At 41.9% G+C, this 14,696-nt stretch overlaps 1 protein-coding gene across 3 annotated transcripts in view; it reads left to right on the forward strand.

Annotated features, from left to right (window-relative positions):
* RARA (retinoic acid receptor alpha) overlaps positions 1-14,696 on the forward strand; it is a 204,393-nt gene that overhangs the window by 69,978 nt on the left and 119,719 nt on the right. The window contains exon 1 of one of the 3 annotated variants that reach the window (XM_020805866.3): positions 8,092-8,314. The exons of the other annotated variants lie outside the window; for them this stretch is intronic. The gene's annotated coding sequence lies outside the window, so the exon portion shown is untranslated. Of the gene's footprint in view, positions 1-8,091; positions 8,315-14,696 lie in introns of those variants that run through there. 3 annotated transcript variants of the gene reach the window in all.

Genomic DNA, 14,696 nt, shown 5'->3' on the forward strand with positions numbered 1-14,696 from the left:
GCCAGAAATGGCTGAAATAGGTGTGCATGTTCAAGTGCACTAGTAAACATTTTTGAGAGCTAGTAATTTGTATGGAATTATTTGCAATTATTTGTTAGCACAGCGAGAGTATTTTTTTTTTTAAACGATCCTATCACAGCTCTGTGATTTTTCACCTCTTAGTCTCCTGTTGCTTGACTGGAATGGAGGTTGAAATCAGGCGTCCCTTGATCAAGGAAATTGCTTTTATCCAAGGATGGTCTATAATAGGGCTGAATTGACCGTTAGAATGAAGCTAGCATCTCAGATGGTCATTCCTGGGGTAGGGATGGGGGCTGCCATGGCAGCTTTATTATCTGTTCCTCCCTAGCTTCTCCTTCCCTTTGCCCTTTTCTTTGCATGTGCCATACTTCATGCCTTGCATCTCCTAAACTGGCCTGCTGCGCTTGGGCGTGGTGAAGGACTCTGCCCCATTGCCATTGCTGAAGCAACATTCAGTTGTCAGCCCAGTTGACTTCGGCGTATGTGAATGTCCATCTTTGTTTTTTACTCTGGGCAAAAAAATATTTTGGGCTGACCCTGCTCTATTGGCAGCTGTGTTTGGCTCTGGCAAAAAAGCTTGAATATATTTATATTGTTTAGAGAAGGGGGAGAGATTTATAATGTTGAGCAACAGAGAGATTAATATAATTAGTCACCTTAATATTATGTCACTTTGGGATTTTATGTGCTATTTCTGATGTTTATATAGCCCATCTTGTTCATTGCAAGTTGTGAACAATAAATACAGTGGTGCCTCGCTGGACAGTTACCCCCGCATGACAGTTTTTTCGCTAGACATTGGCTTTTTGCGATCACTATAGCGATTCGCAAAACAGTAATTCCTATGAGGGAATTTCATTGGACAATGTTTGGTCCCTGCTTCGCAAACTGATTTTCGCTAGACGACAATTTTGACAGCTCCCTCCGCGCTCACAAACAGGTGTTTTCGGGACCTAAGCTTCGCAAGATAGCTATTTAAACAGCTGATCGGTGGTTCGCAAAGCTGCTTTCCTATGGCCGATTTTCGCTAGACAACGACGATTCTTCCCCATTGGAACGCTTTAAACAGGTTTCAACGCATTCCAATGGGGAAATGCTAGACAATGATTTTGCTAAACAGCAATTTCAGTGGAACAGATTATCATCGTCTAACGAGGCACCACTGTATTTCTTAAAATTATGGACTGTTTTTTCTATCAGATACCACTATTCCTGTAAATTCCACTAGGCATTCTAGAACTTGCTCATCCTTGCTTTTTATTTGTTATACTATATTTTTATTTTTGGCAATCTTTTTTCCTAACTGAAGAAGATTTCTGAGTTATTTGCAGCTGAACAAATAATTCCTAAAGGCATTCTTGAACAAGGCTGCTAGATAATAGGTTCAACCTTTGGGATGGGGGGAGCAAAACTCAGTGACTGCTCAGTGAAAAGGGAAGGGTGGATTATTCAGGGTGTTTTAGCAGAGAACTGTTGGCACCATTCCCACACCATTTATTTGTTTATTTAACTTATATGCTGCCCACACTACCCAAAGGTCACTACAGGCCTCAGGATTCCCTCAGTTTTGAGTAGCTGCCCCAGTTTCAAACTGGTTCAAACTTGTAGTGTGGAAGTGCATCGAGTATCAAATCGTGGATTTTTGTCACATGAAAGTCACACAATTTGTTCTGGGGGGGGTTTTGAATTTTATGTGTCAGGGTGGTGTAGGAAAGTAGGAATAAATGGACCTTTTTCCTTTCCTTACATACACCCTTAAATTAATTCCTCCACTCTTTCTGCAGTGTTCAGCTGGGGTTTTTCTTTCTTTCTTAAGATAAGCACTATTATAATCTCCACACACACAGCCCTGCTCCGGTTACCCCAGCCTTTTTCCAAAGGCGTGGGAGGCTGGGTGGGGCCCTGCCACCTGTCGCTCGGGCAGGATGGCGCGCCTGGGCCTCCTTTGGCGTAACTGGAGTGGCTCATTCTTGATGGTAATTTTAGCTGCTCAGACTGAGCCACTTCAACAGGTGGAATTTCGTTTTGCTGCTGAAAGGCCTTGTTGATGGGCGGGAGGAGAGCGTGTGTCTAGGTCTATATGCATGCTGGGAGTGGGGGGGTGGCGGAAGGAGAGGCAGATATGTGATATATTGTGGATATTATGATTCAGTGGGGGAAGAGGGGGGTGCAGTGTTAAGTCTGCCTTTGTGACTTTGTTGGTTGTACTCGAACCACCGCCCCTTTCCAGAGTTTCCTAGAAACGTAACAACTATGATATGCTGATGGAGGAGTTTGTATGTGATGGGGGGGAGTGGGGGGCAGATTCCTTAAGTAGTGTCTTGTTAAACAAGTTCCAAGAAAGTGAGCATACCAGAGGCAGGTGGGGGATGTGTATATGAGTTACTGTAAGGGGCCCAGAGAACTTGCATTATTGGCTAGCACATTAAAATTATCATTAATAAAACAAAATACTTTCACAAGGCTGGTCAGTATTCGTAAACTATCTTTTTGGATAAACTATCAAAGAGCAAAGTATCATATTTTGCAAGAATCATTCTTAATATTAGTATTTATTAACAACCAGCAGGAGGCAGAGAACTTGAAACAGTTATGTTTTGGACTACAACTCCCAGAATCCCCCAGCAGAAAAAAGAACACTTCCAGGTTTTGCAAGCAGCCTGGTGGAAGAAACATCCCCTCTTCTTTAACAATGGATGATGCTCTTCCCTTCAAAACTATTGTTTTATTCATATGCAGATTTATGTACATCTAACAAATTAATTAGCGAACTAAGACTGTTCATGTGCTTATCTATTTAGAAATAAGTTCCTGTGGGTAGGATGGCAGAGAACTTACATAGGTTTGAGCTGATAAAATTTCTCTAATTATGGTGACAGCTCTTGAATTTGTGTGAAATTGTTTCATAATTTTGTAGTATGTTGGCAAACAACAGTTTTTAACAGCAACACAAGTTTATTTATTTTCCTCTCCCTTCCCCCCCCCCTCCCCAAGAACTTAGCATGTGCTCATGTTGAGACTTTTGATTGGATCCAGAATTAGTCAAAGTTAGGGCAAAAAGTTTTTTTCAAGGTGTGGGATATTTTGCATGTTTTTGTAAATGTATAAAAACTATGAAAGGAAGAAGAAATAATTAGTGGAACTTAAGTTAGTCATGTCTATCCTGAATCCTATTGATTTCGGTGGTCTGGGTTTTATGGCAGGTCCCAACTTAAACCTATTGAATCAGTTCCCAAATGGTGAGTCAGCACTTACATAAATCCCTTTGATTTAATGCCTCTGTGCTCATTGGTTCTATGATTGGATTCAGGCCTATGGTTCTATTCTAAGTATGATTAAGTCTGAATCTAGTCTATATATTTTAACTTTTTTTCAGGGCATTCAGCAATGACTTAATGACTTAATTTAATTAAAAGGATTACATTCTGTTTTTTTGCTCTCACCCGAGTGCAGCTCACAACCTGAGGCATCCATGAATGCAGTTAACAATAATATCCACATTAACAACTTAAATGTATAATATTTAAATAAAATACAAAACACGAACAGCAGTAACCAAAAATACCAAAAAAGTATGCCTCAAATGCATGAGAAATTAAGATTGTTTTAGTCTGCTTCCTGAAGATCTCTGAAAGAAAAGACATTAGATGTTTAGGTTTTCTCTGTGTCCTTCAGTTTTATGTCCTTTGCTTTCACCAGTCTGCCCCCCCTTTTTTTAAATTATGACAGTCTAGTTGTTGCTTCCACAAGCTACTCTGTTCATCTTTCTTGTACTGCAATGTTGAACCCAGTTTCTGGTTCCCAGTTACTTATTTATCTGAAAGTTGTAAGTGCTGCTATTTTGAATACGGACTTAAAGGAGAGCTGGGGAAGGTATGGCCTTCCATATAAAAGTCGGGCAGTAACATTTTACAACTGAAGATGTCACATGTAATGTGTAACTTTGCTGGCAGTGTGTGTGTCTGTGTCTGCATGCTGCTGGAGCATCATGATATTGCCTTTGAAACATAACACAGTGATTGATAATGTTCTTAGTTTTGATTGCTAAGAGTAGCATTTACTTGTTATGTCTAACATGTTACTGTTAGAAAGGATTTTTGGTCATTTTTTGTCTTTATTCATCTTTAAAAATAATGCCAAAGTAATTAAAAAGTAATGAATTAGTTCTTGATACATGGCCAATGTGTAACTCTTTTGGTGGTAATCATAAGGGATTTTTTATTATAAACAATGAGCAACACGTTACTTATTAACACTAGCTACAAAGAGTCTTGGGTACCTGTGTTTGGCATAAACTTTGTGTAGCGCACTTGTCTGTTACGTCTGATGAATTGGGCTATGGAATATGAGAACTTCTGCTAAATAAAACATCACAGTCTTTAAAGCACCACAAAACTCTTTATTATTTTTTCTGGAACAGAGTAACACACCTGGACTTCTTGAAAATAATATTCCAACCTCCACTCTGGACGCTATTGCTACACCATTGGATTTTAATTGCTAATGCTAGAACATGGATGGATAACCATGACCTGCTTGATGATGGTGAACTGCAGTTCCCATCAGCCCTGGCCAAAGAAGGCAGTGATGAGGTATGGTGGGGATTGTTGTTCAGCAACTTCCAGAAAGCCAAGAGCTCCCCAGTTCCCTGACCAAAGTTTTCTAAATCTTTGTGCTTACAAATAAGCCTCCAGCTGCTCCATTTGATAAGAAATGTGCAGAAACTGCACCATTTCAAGATAAACAATAATGGTCTCCAGCTGAAGCTGGTGTTTTCACTAAATGCATATTAATGCAGGATGACTCTGGGTAACATAGCAATCAATAGATGTATGAATCCCATGATAAGCTTTTGGTCACTCCAAATGATGCATCCATATCTCTGGAAGAATGTCTATGTGACAGAACTAAATTATACCTATCCCCATGCTTTCTTTGAATGCAGGACAGAATCAAACATGGCATACACACACCTAAAACAATAATAGCCGAAGATCTGCTAGATAGCTTAGTGGTTTAGGAATCTGGCTGCGAAGCCACAGGTTGGGAGTTCAATTCCTCACTCTGCCTCCTCGATGGGGCTGGACTCAATGATCCATAGGGTTATTTCTAGCTCTGCAGTTGGATGATGATGATTTGGATACTAATAAAGAACGGCCTTATCTTGTCTTACAGGCACCAGTATGGCGTGGAAGAGACAGAATGAGGAGCAGCTTTAGTTATTTCTTTGAGCTGATGTATATTTCTATAGCAATGTTAATGTTATTCTGCCTTTACAGAGTGACATGAACAGTTTTTATCCTGAGGAACTTTCCATCTATAGATTATTGCTTCATGCCATTTTCAGCCTACATCCCGTTGTGATGGACATAGCATTCTCATCCCCTCATTCAAACTAAAACCAAATCAAAGTGCTTTTAGATTTAGGGGGAAAAAGAGAAAAACATATTCAGAATGTTTAAAAATGAATTACAGTGTGATTCATGGATAAAGAGAGGTGATGGGCAAAATCCTGTTGGCATAGTTACACCAGAGTAAACTAGATCTGGGCACCAGAAATAATTAATGTATATTTTTAAGACTTCTGAAGCCCCACCCTACCGCTTGTCTCAGGCTCCTTGGCTTCCCAGTATGCTCTTTTCCCCAGCAGAACCTTTTGGGCGCCTTGGGACAGAGCAGGTGGGAGCTTTTCATTTTTAAAAAAAGCTTCTGGATTGCTGTCAGCGGGATTTGGACTGATTCTGTTGGAAGTAAATATGTGTGACCTTGTGGGGTGGGAAAAGGAGACTTTGTTGTTTTTACACAATTGGTACTGTCAAACAGGGACGTGGTGGCTCTGTGGGCTAAACCGCAGAAGCCTGTGCTGCAGGGTCAGAAGACCAAGCAGTCGTAAGATCGAATCTACGCGATGGAGTGAGCGCCCGTTGCTTGTCCCAGCTCCCGCCAACCTAGCGGTTTGAAAGCATGCAAATGCAAGTAGATAAATAGGGACCACCTCGGTGGGAAGGTAACAGCGTTCCGTGTCTAAGTCTGGCCATGTGACCACGGAAGGTTGTGTTCGGACAAACGCTGGCTCTATGGCTTGGAAACGGGGATGAGCACTGCCCCCTAGAGTCGAACACGACTGGACAAAAATTGTCAAGGGGAACCTTTACCTTTACCTTTACTGTCAAACAAGGGATAGAATTTGAAATAAAAAGAATCAAGGATTCACAAAGGAAGGAAGAAATGAGAAAGCAAGGATGTAATATCCAGGACCAGTCAACTTGTCCCCACTGTTTCTATATCTTCTGGGCTCATATTGTGTGTTCATTAACATGTTACTCTTCAACCTTATCTACTTACCTTTCCCCTCCCCACCCCACCATGAGCCTGATGGAAATGGTCTTAGGAAACAAAAGGTCGAACTTATATTGGTGCTATGAGAAATAAAGTGCATGGATGGGGAGTCTGTCCAAAAATACACAGCTGATTCTCCTATGTCATTAGAGAATACAGTATGATAGTTAAAACTGATGCCAGCTATTGCCCTGAATTCACTTTATGTATTTAGTTCAAACAATAAGCAAGCCTTGGACTTAAACAGAGTCATTTGTTGAGATGAACTGAAAAGTAGTTCTACATGTAGTTTGGAAAGAAACAGAAATATTTTTATAATACTCTTAGAACTGCTGAGCTGGATCATTGGGTCCAGCGCTCTTAAAGAAGAACAGTAGGGAATCAAACTCCAAATCTCTGGCTCTGCAACCAGATACCCAAACCACTGAGCTATCTAGCAGTTTGTTCAAATAATTTTGGGGGGTTGTTCTCCTCTCCAACTCCTCTGTTATGAATGGTCTGCTATATTCTATTTTATTTCTAGAAATGCTTTCCCTGTTTTCCCGAAAATAAGACCTAACCTGAAAATAAGCCCTAGTATGATTTTTCAGGATGCTCGTGATATAAGCCCTACCCCAAAAATAAGCCCTAGTTAAGTGAAACCCCACCCTCCACCCTTGTGCAGCCACCAGAAGAAGATGACATGACTGAAAAATAAAACATCCCCTGAAAATAAGCTCTAATGTGTTTTTTGGAGCCAAAATTAATATAAGACCCTGCCTTATTTTCGGGGAAACACGGCAGATTGGGGCAGGAAACCTGTGGCCCTCCGAATATTGTCAAATCCAGAAGCTTCAAGTGGTACATTCAGTAGCAAGGAAATGCAAACAGAAAGTTCAGAATGATGTATGGTTGTATCTTCTGTTCTCACATCCCCCGCCCCCCAATAATCTTATGTGATTTCATGCCTCTGGAAAATATTTAAGGAGGAGGCAACTTGCCTGCTGAATGGGACTTGAGCAAGAGAAGCACCCACCCTTCTTCCTTTCCCCAGAATTTGAGCAACCTGAATCTAATTATCCATATTGTATATCTTTTGTTTCCCATGGGGGTGCCAACTTTTTATGCCCTCTGGAAGCACTCAGTAAAGCTAGGTTCCCTTCTCCCCCCCCCCACCCCTGGTGGCTGTGTGCCAGCTGTGAGGGCCGTGTGCAGAGACCTCATTGGGTGCTGGAGGGGGAGAATCCGGTGTGATTCATGCCCTATTCTCTAGTTCTCTCCACCCCACCCTTTTTAGGAGCATGGTTATGACTCAAAGATTACAGTCTGAAATGCAACAGGGACATGGGGTGCTCAGAACTATATTAACTCATTTTCCCAATCTACTTATTTTGTGATGTGTGGCCATATATATCCCCTGCACTGGGAAGTGGGGTGAATTCTAAATGATTAATGATTAAGACTCAATCCCACCACAGCCCAATTTGGGAAGGGTGGATGTGCAGAGCATGTTTCATTTGTGTGGTCCATTGGTCTCTCGGTCTTTCCTTGCTTACCCACCCCATTTCCCCAATACTGATGGTTGTCGTGTGATGTGAGCCTAGTACCAAGAGCAAGGAGGAAAACCACAATGCTGTGACCACACATCAGATTGTCATCACACTTCCTGCTTTGTCCCCAGTTCACACTTACTGGGGAAGTGGAGGGGGGGGGGAAGAGAGGATGGCACTGTCATAGCAACAAGTTCATAATATTGTTGCCTTCATACGCCTGCCTGCATAACGTGCTGCTGACTTCCACTAACTAAGATTTAATAGCCAAATTCCCTCTTCAGCCTGTGAGTGCTTCAGTCACTAGGGCTCACTGATAATAGTATTGGGACTCCATTTTCTGGTGTAAAGCGGAGGAAGTAGCAAGAACACCTCTGTGAGAGTGCAGAGTGCTGAACCACAACCCTTGTATGCTGATTCAAAAGGTATGTTATTTGAGAATTAATCTTACCCAGTTTTCAAGATGAAAGAGTGATTTTTCCTCTGCATCCTTTCACTGGATGATGGAGTGATCATGTGAAAACTTTTGTTCTTAAATCAGTTTGTCTTTTTAACCCTTTGGTCTTAATTCATTGAAGCAGTCTAGAAGCAAAAAAAAATTAGCCATAGTCAGTTGTTGAAGGAAGAGACACTATAGTTCTCACTTGTCTCCAGTAATTCAGCAATGGGGGGGGGGGAAGCGCTCCCACATCCTTCAGTTCTGATATTATTTGTTTTTCAAAGTGCTGAATCTTGGCACTAGCAAAAGGTTCTGTCGCTTAAAGCCAATACTGTATTGCTTAACTTCCAAGAATAAGTGGATCTCTTTTCCATTAGGTGGAGTGAGGCACTAGCCTCAGGTGGCATATGCTGGGAGGTGGCAGCAAAGGGCGGGAGAAGTGAGCTGGATTGCTAAGTGGCTGGCTCAGTGTCTCCTCAGTGAGGTTATGCCTTCAGGTGTGGTAGATGATGCTGTCTCCTTGCCAGTGCTGAATAAAGATCTGCTGCCAAACTGGTCAGCTCTTGTTAATGGACTGGAAGGGGAGGGCCATTTTGTTTTTCTCCTCAGACTGCAAAATGTATCGGGCTGGTCAGTACCTTTCAATTGTGAGTGCAGGGCACTGCTGGGGTGTGGGACTGTGTTTCTGCTATGTGCTTGTAGCTTTCTTTTAACCTGGTTAATTCAGCTTCTCGGAGTCCAGCTTACTTATTCAAGAGATGACTATGTAACCTAATACAATGGATCTAAGCCTTTGAACCAGCCTCTCTTTGGTTTGCGAGGAGAAGTGAAACTGGGCAACACTGGGAATCGAAATCAGCGACAGGGAAGTTGTGGGTCGGCACACACTGGTTGCAGGCCTGACGGGAAGTCCTTGGTTGGCATAGGTCCCAGGGTGGGCCAGGATGGGTGTGTGTGTGACAGCCAGGTTGTCTCGCAGCCACTTGAATGGCTAGTGTGCATTTAGTACACATTGTAAAGTGTATTGAATGTCATGGTTTAGTTTTATTCTGAATCTTTCACTTGCAAGGTTATGAAGCTGGGCTATATAACTTTTGCCAAGAAACATTATGATTTATTACAGAGTACATGGGAGGGATTTCATTGTAGATTTTGTTATGAACCTCTGAATCACTGTGTTTCTCTCAGCAAAACTTCTGGATTGGCTATAATAGCTTACCAATAGATGCAAATCAGGCTTCCCAAATGTTAGCAGCAGTGTATCATGTAAACTTTCTAATTGCATTGTCCAGATTTTGCAGTGTTTATTGCAGATGCTCCTAGTGCTCAGATTTAAAAGTAATTTATTCACCCCATAGTTTTTAAAAAAATGGGTAGATTAATCCTAAATACAGGTGTCTATTTGCACCCACAAATGAATCCTTTCAAGGGGATACCATGTCTGTTCTTTGACAGTGATGAATGTGATCAGCTCTCCCCCTGCTGTCAGCATGGGCTCCACCATCCTGTCTGCACTTGTGCATATGGCCAATAGGCATCATCTTTCTGTCCTGCCACATGCATGTCTGCTTGTAAATGCCACTGGCCACTAAGTACATATTAGTAGGATCCTGTGTGCCAGGAGGTGAGCCAGCCATATCTGAGTTATTTTGTGCTTGTGCTGATCCATGAGACAATAGACAGAAGAATCCTATGTCTATCAAGGCATCATCAAGACTTCTCCCCAGAAGCCTTTTGGCATCAGCAGCTGTCATGATGCTTAACCTGGGCATTGTACTTTGGTCTACCATTTAATTTCCACCCTACACAGACCAGTGCTCCTTGCTCTCTTGCCATCACCCATTACATCAGTGGTGGGCTAAGTAGATTTCTCTAAATGTTGGGCTACAACTTCCCTTGGCTCTAGCCAGCAAATGGTGAGGAATGTGTAGCCCACACAGTTATGTTGTAAACCACCCAGAGAGTGCTTTATGTACTATGAGGCAGTATATAAGTAACACACGTTTACTAAATATTTGGGCCAAGGTTAAAAGGAGGGAGCAAATCGAGTTTGGAAAGAACAGGTGAGTTACCAAGGCAGGCACTGTGATGTTCAAAAAGCAAGGAAAGTTGGCAAGGCTGAGGAGGTGGAGTTGCTAAAGCTACTTGCACAGATTATTCAGTAAGGTTATTCAATAAATCAGGCAGACCTTGAAAATGTTGTTATATTTGCATCTTCCAGGCATTATAGGTGGTGTCCATGCTTGCTAGGAGATTCTAGGAAGTATAGTCCAAAAATGTTCTCAAGCTCTGCCCAGTCGTGTTGATCTGCTGGTTTGTCTGGTTCAGGGTTGCCAGTTATCTAGATCTTGAAGAGAGAAAAAAAACATCCTTGTCTTCTAGGATGTTGTCTTGGCTGAACTGACAGAAGCTTTTTCTCCCAGGACCTAGAAGAAGGATTATAGGCAGTGTAAGGGTGTCATTTTGGAACCATCTCCCTGGAACTGCTGCTGGAGAAAAGACAGAGAAGGACCCATGTGTGAAATGTCTTGATCTGACAACTGAGCTATTGAAGGAGCTCCTTGATATTTATATGATTAGAAATGTGAACTTCACAATTGCAAGTGTGTGATTTTGAGCCTTCTGTATGATAGAAATTTAGTGGTGTGCATCTGTTTATGAGACATGCATTGCCCTTATAATGCTGTTCTTAGCAATGTGCAGTGGAAAGGGTTAAGACACAGTTCCAGTTTGCATGAATGTCTGTTTGGTCCATGTTGCCAGGGCCTTTAAATGTGCTCATTTTAACTGAGGTGAGAACAATATGTTGTCTGTCTATATAAAAATGAAGGAGGAAGCATAAACCATTTTGTCTACACTTTGCTCCTCTTGTTGTGCTTCCCCATAACATCTGGGGACAGAAGCACTGATTTCATGTTTCCCCTTTCCCCACCCCCAGTTTTTCTTCATTCTTTTTCTTCCTTCCTCTTTGGGCTTATACAAATCCCACTAGTGAATTATTTCATCCTTCATGCTTGGCTGCAGCTTTGCTCCCATTTCTACTCTCCCATCCATTACTGGAGTGGCAAAACGTTTCCCAGAATGGGCCCAGGCATTGGGTAATGAAGCAATAGCCTATGTGTGCGCGTGGGGGTGGGGTGGGGAGTGAGTATGTATTTTAAAAAGAAGGCTTTAGTTTTTCTGCAAAAGCTTCAGAATTTCACATGCTGATCATGCTTGTAAGCTACCCGTGGATTTGTCACATGAAGGGCAAAAGTAGGTTGTGTCTCAAAAAGGAAATGTGGAACCCCCTGTATCAGTGGTTTAAGATTGCTTCTGCTGCAGGAATTTAAAGGTTGCCTGGACAGTTCTGCTTGAACCTGTGAATTCCACCTGAAATTAACAGAAATCTTTTAATTTTTCCTCGGTTAGATGGCAGAATATTAATCAGAGAAGACACTGTGTCTGTAGCCTGGCATTTTGTCTGTTCTCAACTATTTGAAGTTAGCATTATTTCCAATATACTTGGGATTAGAGGAACAGCAATACTGTAATTCACACCTGAATATATGTTATAATAATTTACTGTATATTGAAGAGCTCAATGTAAATTGTAATATGAGTGACCCAAACCTATGTATATGAAGAAGAAGCAGGCTGCCTGCTTTTGGTGAGGTTCAGTCCACAAAAATATATGCCATATACAACATGCTGGTCTTTAAGATGCCACAACAGTCCCTTAGCTGTTTTGCTGCAGGCTAACATGGCTGCCCCTTTGGAAGCACATGCAAGAAGGTGTTTCTGGCTCCAGTGTAGGCAGTAAGAAACTAAGCCCTGATTCCAAAGGTATGGGTTTCCTATCCTGGGGGTGGTGGGTGGTGGGGAGTAAAGTAGGGGCATGACTGTGACCATAGATCTTAAGGAAGAGCTGTGATGGATCTGAGAGCTTTTTTGATCTAAGACACTTCAGCATTTCTCTGAAAAAAAATTTTTTTTGGAGATTGCTCATTCATAGGGTCGCCATAAGTTGGAGGTGACTTGATAGCACGTAACAACAACAAAGGATCTGATATGGCCCCTGTGTATTATTACTGATTCCCCCCTTCCTTTGAAGCGGTGGTGAGATGGTGATTGGTTTTCCTGCAGCAAGGAAAATGTCCAGATTCTTCAGAGCTGTTTAAGTATGAGTCATATTGAAACTGCATGTACAGCGAAGGAGCATGATGAATGTCTGGTTCAATGACAACCCCAGGTTTTTTTTTTTGTTTTGTTTGGGTTTTTTTAGATAAAGGGCAAGTTGCTAGTTTTTATATGTGAAAAGAAACTAGAAAAATTGTGGGCAGTTTTCTGTAAAATGCTTAGAAACTGAAGGAAGTGAGTCTTTGAAAAGTTACAGCAGCCTTGTAGAATGATGCGCACAAGAATTTTCCTTGTCTGCCTCTGCGTACCAGTTTCATAAATGATACCAATCCTCAGGTTGCATGGTTGAGATGTGATTTTTGTGTCTCTGTGGACCTTGGAGCATAAAAATCACAGCACCCCAGTAAAGTATTAGAACATCAGAAAACCAACATCCTGAGCTCAATGGCCTTTGATTACAGACAAGGACTAGAAAGTAAGATTTTCCTTTAATTTTGTGCCTAGAAATTGTAGACTTTTCCCAGTTGTCACTGATGGCATTTGTATATAGGTTTGCATTCATCGGAGGTAGAACTGGCAATGCTGAAGTTGCCTGCCATTGCCTTTCCTTTCCTTTTTTGGGTCAGTCAAAAACATTGTTTAGTATTTTCCTTTCTTGTATATTTTCTGTAGGGGAAAGTGATATCAAAGAAGTGGTGGGAAGAGAAAGGTGGGTTATGAATAGGAGGTGATGTTGCCTTGACTCCTTCCCCATATAAAATTCCACGAACAAGGCAGAGTGATTGTATCAAAAAAGCGGAGTCTGGAGGCATTCTTGCTCCTTGCTGAATGAGATTGGGCTTTGTCTGAGGAGCCGTGGCTTATTTATCCAAAGAGATTTGGCCTTGAACTGTATTGATGAGATGAAGAAAGCTCAAAGGATAAATGGGAGTGTATTTTTGCATGAGAGAGCCATTTGGTTCTAGGCTTCTGTACTCAAGAGATCTTGAATGTATTGCAACAGATCCCAATTGGTGGACCTTGGGATTCTAGTGAAGAACAAAGCAGAGCCCGTGTGCTTGACAGCTGCCCACCCTTGCTTTAGTCCAATGTCATGAGGAAGCAGGAACATTTGTTTGGAAGTAGTACATCTTGCATTTTCAGAAAAATATTGAAGTCTCTTAAGATCATGTATAATCGTGGGATAAGAGGGGGAACATTTACCCTTTTTGTGCATGCCTGTGTGTTCACGTGCATGCGTGTACCTCTCCCTGGTGGTACCCATGGCTCTGTGCCCCAACAAAAGTGTCTTTGCAGTTTCTTGGCCCCAGCTGGTGTTTCTCCCCGTTTCCAAACTGGCCCAGAATCTGCTGCTTAGTGCCGAGTGAAAGATACCCTTGGGCCAAATGTCCTGTTTGGCCAAAAGGAGGAAAAGTCTGTCTTCTTGCAGCAATCCTCCTGGCCCAGGCAAAAATGTAACCTTTTATACACCCTCGGAAGAGGAAGAATAACTCATGTGGAAATAGTCCTTGCCTTGCATGATCCAATTGTTCTGAAAATATAACCTATCTTCATTTAACTGAAAGCAAAGTTCTGTCCACCCCTTGGAAGGCTCTCAGCATCAACTTCTTTTACCATGATTTTTAGCTGCTGAGCTCAATGCTTTGTATCTTTAAATAAATAAAGGTACTGGGGTTGGATCCTACCTCGGAACTTAGCCATATCCTTCATCTCTGAAGCACAATTTGTTTTGTTCTTTCTCACATATAGCCTAGATCTATCAGAGGCTCCAAGTTTTCTCTGGGGGGGGGGGAAGGCAGTTAGTGCGTGCCCTGAGGCACTCTAAAAATACAGTACAAAGAATTCTTGCTTAGTTCTAAGTCTGACAACTCCTTCTCCCTGCTTCCATTTTTTGTTTTGCTATTTGTGGGGGAGGGGATGTTGAGGGAGCAGGGATTGTTTCAGCTATATATGGGTTCAGGGATGAGAGTGCTGAAAAAAAGAGTACATGGATTGTTATATAATTGTTAAAATTTTGATGTTCTCAATGCTTTTAAGATGCTGTTTGTTATGTTTTTATGTGTGTAGGCCGCCCTGAGTAGACCTGGTCTAGAGGGGCGGGGTATAAATCTAATTAAAGTAAAGTAAAGTAAAGTATGGAGGAAGCTGTGTCCAGCAGCAGTCACATGAACTGGTGGATTTTTGATGGGAAGTGTATTTGGGACCATGTGAAGCGGCTACTTCAGGCAGTGTGTTTGGAAGGACAGAAT

Source organism: Pogona vitticeps, chromosome 6 (genome assembly GCF_051106095.1).
Source record: "Pogona vitticeps strain Pit_001003342236 chromosome 6, PviZW2.1, whole genome shotgun sequence".
Lineage (NCBI taxonomy): Eukaryota > Metazoa > Chordata > Lepidosauria > Squamata > Agamidae > Pogona > Pogona vitticeps.